The sequence below is a fragment of the Mesoplodon bidens genome (genome assembly GCF_964165515.1).
Source record: "Mesoplodon bidens genome assembly, chromosome: 11".
NCBI lineage: Eukaryota > Metazoa > Chordata > Mammalia > Artiodactyla > Ziphiidae > Mesoplodon > Mesoplodon bidens.
In genome coordinates, this window is record NC_138167.1 from 26,853,010 (window position 1) to 26,862,811 (window position 9,802).

The window sequence follows — 9,802 nt, forward strand, 5'->3', positions numbered from 1 at the left end:
CAGAAACTATTCTCTTTACCCACTGGCAGCAGAGTTAAAACTCTCTCTCACTGCTGTAGTACTTGGTATATCTCTGATATGGGTTTCCCTCTTTGTTGGGTCATTGTTTATTTATACATCTCATTACTCTCACTAAATTATGAGCTCCTTGAATATAAGTTATTACTTTTTACCTATCTTTGTAATCCTAACTTAATTCTTGGAACATAGTGAGCGCTTGCTAAATAGGGACAGATGAGTAGTAAGTGGTAGGAGGTAAGTTATGTGTCTGCTCCTTATTCGTAATCCATTTGCTAGGCATGACTAAATGACCTCATGAAAGCATAGATGGCCTGCTATAAGCAGGATTTTTTTAGGATGAGGCTTGAAGTATATAGAACTGAAGCCAAGGAACAATAGAGACAGTTCAGTACATAATCAGTTTGAATCAATTGAATCTTGTGTCACATTAAAATTGTGCTCAACCACATCTTCTTTATCCACTCCTCTGTCGATGGACATTTAGGTTGTTTCCATGTCCTGGCTATTGTAAATAGTGCTGCAATGAACATTGGGGTGATGTAGCTTTTTGAATTATGGCTTTCTCCAGGTATATGCCCAGGAATGGGATTGCTGGATCATATGATAGCTCTATTTTTAGTTTTTTAAGGAACTTCCATACTGTTCTCCATAGTGGCTGTATCAATTTACATTCCCACCAACAGTACACTGGTATAGGGGGTTACCTTTTCTCCGCACCCTCTCCAGCATTTACTGTTTGTATATTTTTTTGATGATGGCCATTCTGACCGGTGTGAGGTGATACCTCATTGTAGTTTTGATTTGCATTTCTCTAATAATTAGTGATGTTGAACATCTTTTCATGTGCATGTTGCCTATCTATATGTCTTCTTTAGAGAAATGTCTATTTAGATCTTCCACCCATTTGTTGATTGGATTGTATATTTTTTTTGTTATTGAGCTGCATGAGCTGTGTGTTACTTAGCCATAAAAAAGAATGAAATAATGTCATTTGCAGCAACGTGGATGGACCTGGAGATTTTCATACTTAGTGAAGTAAGTCAGACAGAGAAGGACAAATATTGTATGATATCACTTATATGTAGACTCTTAAAAAATGGTACAAATGAACTTGTTTACAAAACAGAAATAGAGTTACAGATGTAGAAAATAATCCTATGGTTACCAGTGGGGAAAGAGGGGGAGGGATAAATCAGGAGATTGGGATTGACATATACACACTACTATATATAAAATAGATAACTAATAAGGACCTACTGTATAGCACAGGGAAGTCTACTCAATACTCTCTAATGACCTATATGGGCAAAGAACCTAAAAAAGTGTAGATATATGTATATGTATAACGGATTCACTTTGCTGTACACAACATTTTAAATTAACTATACTCCAATAAAAATTTTTAAAAAAATTATGCTCAACCAAGAAATCAGAAATGTCTCCCCATATGTCTTTCACTCCCTCTCTTTGTATTGATTTATGAGTGTAGCTTACAGAGAGCTGTTGCTAGGGGACAGATTTTCTCAGGTTTCCATTGAAGATATATTCACAAAGAAGCCATGCAATTTGCAAGAACAGCCAACAAAACACATCACATGGAGCCTTGTTCCATTAACAAAAACAAAGAATATCATAAAAAATAGGAAGATTTGGTTTAATCATGCATTCAGGGGATGAGTGAACTAAAACTGGTCTGAATTTAGGGCACAGGACAGTGTGAGGAGCATCCTTGAAATTTCTGTGATTGTTTCAAGAGTATCCATTCATTCAGATAAACAAATAGTTATGGGAGCCCATTTTGAACAGGGAGGAAGCAGATAGTGATTAATTAGGAAGACCCACCCTAATGGAGTTTAGTGCCTGGTGACAGAGAATGACACCATTTTTGTAGGTAAACATCAAGCAAATAATGGCAATTTCATTAGGTTCAATCTAATGCTACTAATACAGTGTGGTCTGCATAATGATAGAGATATCTGAGGGTACTGAGTAGAAAATAGCTTGGAAGAGGTGAGTGATTAAGGAAGGTAACCTGGAGATGTCTGAGCTGAGGCTTGGACAATGTATATAAATAAGATTTTTAAAAAGTAGAAGAGGGAAACACCAGTATTCCAGACAGAGGAGGAAGAATGAGCAGAGACACTGAAGTGAGAGACAACAAAATATATGCAGGACACAGCACACTGTTTAATATTGTCGAGGCAGGTATTGTGAGGCAGGGACTGACATCAAGAAGAATCTGGAAAGATTAAGCAGGAGTTAGGCCATAGAAGAGCTTGTATTCCATGGTAAATGTCACCACTACTGGACCCCCAAATTGGCATCATTCTGATCTTCTTGCACTTTAACTCACATTTCCCTTTTTTTTCATCTTTAACGTCCTAAACACATTTCCTTATATTTAAAACAATGGTTATATGAAAATATGCTGAAATAAGAGCAGAGGAGTTTTGCATTTTGGTCCTAGGCTATTAATTAATTATTTTAAATACAAGGATCTCGATTTTTCTACTTGTGAGACTAAAATTTTTAATGATATTTTGCGGATATGTGTTCCATGTGAATAAGATAAGTAATAGTACTTTTCATTGATTTCCTAAACAAAAATTCCAAATTAGGAATTACCTATGCATATAGCTTTCAAAATTATCAATATCCTTAATCTCAGTTATTTTTATATCATATATTCAAGTGTTCCTCCAGAGAAAAACCTAAATAAGATGAAATTGTTGAGTACTTCTATTAATAAATTAAACATAATACATCTCTATATGGTATATATACATATATGAACTTATTTTAGAAATGTACATGTTCATGTGTACATGTACACATCCAATAATGAAAATACAAGATTCAACATTTAAGGATTTCATGAAATACTTGAGAATTTTATAATGGCTTAAAAAATCTGGAAGTAGTCCTATAAATATAATACAAATTAAATAAAGAGTCACTATTCTGCAGTAAAACCCTATGATTCTAGTCTTGTCATTTACTGAGTAATATTCATCTTTGTACCTTCAGCACCCATTACAGTGCTTCTCTTATGTGAGGAGATAAAAAATATCTGTGGTATCAGTGGATAAGAGATATTCTAATTTTTTCTCATTTCTCTTTCTTCTTGGTAGTGTTAGTCTTGTTTTAAAGTATCTCTTCCCTTTTCTGACTACACATTTTGCATTTTTACTCTCATATTCTTTAAATGATCGTGTGTCTTATTAAGTAACTGAGCTAATGTGGAAATATCTTAAGAGAGATTTATTCTCATGAATTCACTCTAAGGCTAATATTTTTGTAACTGGAAAAGCTTTGAAAATCTTTTGAAATAATAAGGATAAGCCTCACAGATACATCGTGTGAAATCAATCTAACAGCCTACAAATTTTCCAGTCTTAAGACTTTTCTATCTTTACCAAAGTTTGTCTCACAATTGTGATGGCCAGTACCATCTACCACATTGTGATGTTTATTTATTTAGGGAGGTGACATGCTGGATGTACAAACAGTGTGATACCTGCTGTTGAGATTTTCAGAATAAGTTGCAGCTCCTAAAAAGGATGTTTGATATAAAAATACTCAGAATACATCATAGAAACCTAGACTTTCTTTCCACATATAATGAATTATGCAATTTCTATCTTTCATCTAAATAATTAGACAGGAATTACTCTTCTTGTAAATAAAGTTAACTCTGAAGCTGTGGGCTATGTCTTGTTCACTGCTGTATTTCCCCAAGCCTAGAGAAGTACTCAATAAATATTTGGTGAATGAGTCAACAAGTGAGAAAAAAAATACACATTATAGAATCCTCTAGGTCCAGTGAAAAGACAGAGAAAAAGCTGAGCATTGTGCAAAAGGAGAGAAACTGTTTCTTGGTGATAAATATCTAAAGGTAGACATTCTGTAGATTTCGCTAAAGTCAAAGGAAAGATGCCCCCATCCCTGATCTGCTTAAATTCTTTGCAGTTTCAAACATTGATAGCTAGAGATGTAGAAACACAGTCTGAAATCTTCCTCTTTTAAAAAATTGAAGTATAGTTGATTTACAATATTAGTTTCAGGTGTACAGCATAGTGATTTAATACTTTTATAGATTATACTACATTTAAAGTTATTACAAAATAGTGGTTATATTTCCTTGTGCTGTACAATATATCCTTGTTGCTTATTTATTTTATATATAGTAGTTTGTATGTCTTAATCCCCTTAAAAGCCTGAACTTTGGGTAGCTGTAGTTAGAAATATGATGAATTGTCTGCAATAAGTATTAAAAATCCTCAGACAGTCAAGTGCCTATCCCAGTCTGGCATGGGACCTAAATGGGAAGGAACGTAAGAGATTATCCAACAATACAGAATCCATGTGAAGAAAAGAGAGAAATAGGGTAAGACCAGGCACAGTTTCCTTCTTTATATTTGATGAAGGGTGTCTGATTCCTTAGTGAGGAAGATTTAAAAACTAATAGCAGGGATTCCCTGGTGGCGCAGTGGTTGAGAGTCCGCCTGCCGATGCAGGGGACATGGGTTCATGCCCTGGTCCGGGAAGATCCCACATGCCACAGAGAAGCTAGGCCCGTGAACCATAGCCGCTGAGCCTGCGTGTCCAGAGCCTGTGCTCCGCAACGGGAGAGGCCACAACAGTGAGAGGCCTGCGTACCGCAAAAAAAAAACCAAAAACCAAAAATAAACCCCTAAAAAATAGCAGAATCCTATTATGTACAACTAAGGATTATTGTATGCATATTTATGCATAAATTCTCAGTTTACTAAACTGTGTATAGTTAATAGTGTAGTTTCCCATATTGCTAATTATACTTTCATTGTCTTTATAATATATAGAAATATAAGAAATTGAATTTAGCCATTATTTTAGAAAGATAGTCTCCATATAATTGTTTCAATCTTGTGTCCAAAATAGAGAGATGGAATATGTAGTGCCTTTTGCTGTGTTGTGCCTTAACAATGCTTATTTCTGTCTGGGTGTGAGTTGTTCCATACAGAGAGCTCATGAGCTTGCACAGGACCTGTTAATATTTGTTTTGCTTAGTCTGTATATCAGAATTTTCTAGATGACAGGCTAGGTATGGGAGTTTGGATAGTGATAATGTTACTATTTAAAGTTACCATTTGTATTAACCCCTATGCTGAGCCCTTTACATGTATTATATAAGCTATGACATTTTATTATTTTAAAAACCTTTCAATACTATTATTAATAATAGAAATATATCAAAGTGTGTGATATATGTCAAAACATTTCAAAAATAAGTATAGGTCTACCTGTTTTTATACATGCTACATCATTCATTTCTTAGAGTAAACTCATTATTTTTCCCATTTTATAGATAGGAAAACTGAAGCAGAAATGTTAACTACTCATGGAAGGATACATAGAGAGTAAATGGCACAGCTAGGATTTGAATCTCAGCCATCTGGTTTTAGAGTCCAAATTGTGAATGTGCCTGTCATATTCTGTAAGGTGACTTTATCTTTTTTTTTTTTTTTTTTTTGCGGTACGCGGGCCTCTCACTGCTGTGGCCTCTCCCGTTGCGGAGCACAGGCTCCGGACATGCAGGCTCAGCGGCCATGGCTCACGGGCCCAGCTGCTCCGCAGCATGTGGGATCTTCCCAGACCGGGGCACGAACCCGTATCCCCTGCATCGGCAGGCGGACTCTCAACCACTGCGCCACCAGGGAAGCCCAAGGTGACTTTATCTTAAGAACTGCCTTGTTTTGTCGTTTCTTAAATCTTTTCCAGCTGATATTTTCAGATATCAAGATGAGCCTATCTATTTAAATTTAAGGTACAACAGGAAGTCAATTTTCTTACATTTGCCTCAGGGAGCTAGGCAAATGAATATAAAATTTATAGCTGAAATATAAAATGTGAGCTGTTTTAAAGTTATAAATATAACTCTATGTTCATTGAAATCATGCACACATTCTATCTTGAGCTGGAGTATTTTTAGAAGTTTAAACTCTTGATTTCTGAAGAGTAAGGGAATGGACTGATCTGTACGACTTAGTGTTAATACATCCACTTTCAAAACACTGCAATCTAAGCTAGCCAAGTTTCCTTCCTGTATCAGTTGCATCAAAAGTTCAAAATAGAAAAGTAGTTATAAACCTTTGAAATAAAATTTATTTTATTTATTTTTTTTGCGGTATGTGGACCCCTCACTGTTGTGGCCTCTCCCGTAGTGGAGCACAGGCTCCAGACATGCAGGCTCAGCAGCCATGGCTCACAGGCCCAGCCACTCCGCGGCATGTGGGATCCTCCTGGACTGGGGCATGAACCCGTGTCCCCTGCATCGGCAGGCGGACTCTCAACCACTGCGCCACCAAGGAAGCCCCTGAAATAAAATTTTAATGCTATTAGATCTCTAAAACTTTAATTCTCCTGGCAAAATTGGATTTCACCCATGCATATTTGTTATCTTTTCTCCTTCAACCTCATCTTGCTTTTTGAATGTATTGCTTAAAAAGAAAATAAATATCCATACAATATAGTGACACACAGTGACCCCCATGAAAAGACAGATTTCAGTGAAAATCATCCTCAGATTTTTACTTTTGTGGATCAAACATATGTGTTGTTAGTACGAGGACATCTTCTCTCATTGATGAATATTTTTTTATTTAGTGTGCTTTGTTTTGAGCATCCAGTTTTATTGAGATGTAATTGACATACTTCATTGTGTAAGTTTGTGTACAGCATGATGATTTGACTTATTATACATCATGAAATGATTACCACAATAAGTTTATTGAACATCCATCATCTCATATAGATAAAAAATTAAAGAAAAAGAAAAACCTTTTTCCTTGTGATGAGAGCTGTTAGAATTTACTCTCTTAACCAACTTTCATACATAACATACAGCAGTGTTAATTATATTAATTATGTTGTACATTATATCCCTAGTACTTATTTATCTTATAACTGAAAGTTACTTTTGACCTCCTTCATCCAATTACCCACCACCCCACCCCTGCATCTGGTAACCACAAATCTGATCTCTTTTTCTATGAGTTTGTTTGAAGTGTAATTGACCGACAACACTATGTTAGTTTCTGTTACACAGCATATTGTTTCAAACTTTCTACACATTTCAAAATGATCAGCACAATAAATATAGTTACCAGATGTAGCCATACAAAGATATTACATAATTATTGACTATATTCCCCACACTCTACATTTTATACCCATGACATTTATTATGCAACTAGAAGTTTGTACCTCTTAATTTCCCTCACCTATTTCACTCATTCACCTACCTCACTCCCCTCTGGCAAACACCTATTCATTCTTGGTATCTATGACTCCATTTCTGTTGTTATGTTTGTTCATTTGTTTTGTTTTTAAGATTTCACCTGTAAGTGAATTCATATGGTATTTGTCTTTCTCTGTCTGACTTATTTCACTTAGCACAGTACCCTCTAGGTTCATCTATGTTGTCGTAAATGGCAAGATTTCATTATTTTTATGGCTGAATAATGTTCCATTGCATATATATACACCAGATTTTCTTTATCCATTCATTTATTGATGGGCTTCCATATCCTGGTTATTATGAATAATGCTGCCATGAACATAAGGATGCATATATCTTTTTGAATTCGTGTTTTTGTTTTCTTAATCCAGTTTATTTCCTATATTCAATCCATACCAAAACTAAAAAGGAAAAAACTCAATAAAAATTCTGGTACATATGCAACTGGGGTCTTTTGGTGGAAAAACTACCTGGATATAGAAATTATCCAAGAAATTATATCTGAAAAAATCAATACCTGTATATAGTTTTCCTCAGAAGCATATATCCTGATATTTCAGACACACAATTAGTATTAGTAGTGGACAATAATTAAATACAAAGAAGGGAAATTTCTGGATCATATGGCTCTTCTAATTTTAATTTTTTGAGGAATTTCTATACTGTTATCCATAGTGGCTTCACTAATATACATTGTCACCAAAAGCTCATGAGGGTTCCGTTTTCTCAATATCCTCACCAATGCTTGTTCTTTGTTGTATTTTTTATGATAGTCATTCTGACAGGTGTGAGGTGGTATCTAATTGTGATTTGCATTTCCCCAATGATTAGTGATGTCAAGCATCTTTTCATGTGTCTGTTGGCCATATCTATGTCTCCTTTGGGAAAATGATTCAGGTGCTCTGCTCAATTTTTAACTTAGTGTTTTCTTTTTTGATGTTGAGTTGTATAAGTATATTGTATATTAACCCCTTATCAGATATATGACTTGCAAACATCTTCTCCCATTCAGCAGTCTGCTTATTGTTTTGTTGGTAATTTCCTTCACTGTGCAAAAGCATTTTAGTTTGATGTATTCCCATTTGTTCATTTTTGCTTTTGTCTCCTTGCCTGAGAAGACAGATCCAAAAAAATATTGCTAAGGCCAGTCTCAAAAAGCATACTGCATATATTTTATTCTAGAAATTTAATGGTTTCAGGTCTTATATTTAAGTCTTTAAAATCTTTTTAAGTTTATTTTTGTATATAGTGTGAGAAAGTAGTCCAGTTTGATTCTTTTGCATGTGGCTGTCCAGTTTTCCAAACACCATTGATTGAAGAGGCTGTCTTCTCCCCATTATATATTATTGTCTTCTTTATCATAGAGTAATTGTTTATATAAGCATGGGTTTATTTCTGGACTCTCTATTCTGTTCCATTGATCTATGTGTCTGTTTTTGTGCCAGTACCATACTGTTTTGATTACTATAGGTTTGTAGTATAGTTTGAACCCAGGGAGCGTGATACCTCTAGCTTTGTTCTTCTTCCTCAAGATTGTTTTGGCTATTCAAGGTATTTTGTGTTTCCATACAAATTTTAGAATTACTTTAGTTCTGTGAAAAATATCATTGGTATTCTGGTAAGGATTTCATTGAATCTGTAGATTGCCTTGGGTAGAAGTATGGTCATTTTAACAATATTAATCTTTCCAATCCATGAGAACAGAATATCTTTCCGTTTGTTTGTGTTGTGTTCAATTTCTTTCATCAGTGTATTGTAGTTTTCCAAGTAACTTCCTTGGTTAGGTTTATTCCTAGGTATTTTATTCACACTGATGCAATTTTAAAAGGGATTGTTTTCTTAATTTTTCTTTCTGAGAGTTCATTTTTAGTGTATAGAATTGCAACAGATTGCTGTATATTAATTTAATTTAATTTTTCTAAATGAAATTTATTGAAATCTATTTATTTATTTTTATGGCTGTACCATGCAACATGCGGTATCTTGGTTCCCTGACCAGGGATCGAAGCTGTGCCCTCTGCAGTAGAAGCATGGAGTCCTAACCACTGGACTGCCAGGGAAATCTTGTATATTAATTTTATATCTTGCAACTTTGCTAAATTCATTTATTAGTTCTAACAGAGTGTGTATGACTTATTTAGGATTTCCTATGTATAGTGTCATGTCATCTGCAAACAATGACAGCTTTAGTTCCTCCTTTCAATTCAGATTTCCTTTATTGTCTGAGCTGTGGCTAGGACTTCCAATACTACTTTGAACAAAAGTGGCAAGCATGGGAATCCTTGTCCTGTTTCCTGATCATAGAGGAAATGCTTTCAGCTTTTCACTGTTGAGCATGATGTTAGCTGTGGGCTTGTCATATATGACCTTTATTATGTTGAAGTATGTTTCCTCTATTCCCACTTTGTTGAGAGTTTTTATCATAAATCAATGTTGAACTTTTTCAAAAGCTTTTTCTGCATCTATTTAGATGATCATATAATTTTTATTCTTCATTTTGTT